Here is a 1,335-nt window from a genome sequence, read left to right as displayed (position 1 = left end):
TCATCAGGGTTCCTTCTTCATGACCTGAGCATCCTCCCCAAAGCCCCACCTCCTAATACCATCACACTGGGCCTTAGGATTTCAACATATGAATATTTTGCACAATACCTGGCACATATGAGAGTCTATTACTCAACAAATATGTGCTAAATGAAAGAATGAATGAATGAATGAGCAAATACACTTTCCACAGATCATACAGCTAATAAGTGGCAGAGCTAAAATTTGAACTTGGATCTTGTAGGCTTGTTAGTCACGTCTATTTCAGCTACATTCTATTGCTCAGAGCAAGGCATAAGACCAACTGGATTTCAAGGGTTGGGGAAAGAGGCTCCAGTCCTTGCTAAGAAGAACTACAAAGAATATGTGGTCATAAGTAAATAACCACAGATATTCTCTCCCATTCCCTACTCAAATCTTTACCACTCTCCTTGAGTCTCCTTGTTCTTCATATATGTCCACTTTGAGAAGGTAAATAATCTCTAACTTATGGAGAAAATGGAGAATCTTAGACAGAAATTACTTTTGTTTCCTGTTTCTACCTGGCACTTAATTCACTGTAGATTGTGCCTCTCCTATCCCCCAACTCCCCCATCCTTGGCCCCACTCCCAGGAATTAGTTGTTCTGATACTTACCTTTTTATTCTTAATTCCAGGGTCACAGATGTACAGGTCTTATTCATGAAAAAGGCTAGTCTCTTTACTGTTATGCCTGTTCCCTACTTCCACTTTTTCTTCAAGAAACTTCCATCATTGCTAAAATCTTGGAATAATTTAAATATCTGTTTTTAAGTTTCATGCCATTTTATAAACATGCTGGTATCTTTTTCATATTTTGGAAAAAAACACTCCAACTTTACTTTCTCTTTGGTTTTAGTCACATGAATGTATTTGCAAAGAGATATCTCCACTCACCATCTGTTGTTCTTTGCTTTCTACTGATGTGTCAACCCGTCAACAATAGGCTTTTACACCAACATTCCAAAAAACACAAATTGTTTCCACAAAGGTTACCCATGACTTCCCGGTTGTTTAACATAATGGATTTGCTTGAATCATTACTGGATGCTTCTTATAATTTCACTAATTTCTTTTCTCTACTCATGTCTTAAATGTTGGTTTAAATTAATGATTTTGCTCATGACTGAAATAATATGATCTCATACTGGATGATCTCATACAGTCCCTGGTACTGACCATCATCATAATGGCCATATTATCTCTGATATGTGCTCATAGACTCATATCCAACTCCCAAATGGACATTTTCCTCTGGATATTCTACTAGCAATATATCAGTTCTCCACTGCTGTATAATAAGCCATACTAAAATAA

The sequence above is a fragment of the Leopardus geoffroyi genome, chromosome C3 (genome assembly GCF_018350155.1).
Source record: "Leopardus geoffroyi isolate Oge1 chromosome C3, O.geoffroyi_Oge1_pat1.0, whole genome shotgun sequence".
NCBI lineage: Eukaryota > Metazoa > Chordata > Mammalia > Carnivora > Felidae > Leopardus > Leopardus geoffroyi.
This window is presented reverse-complemented; position numbering follows the sequence as displayed.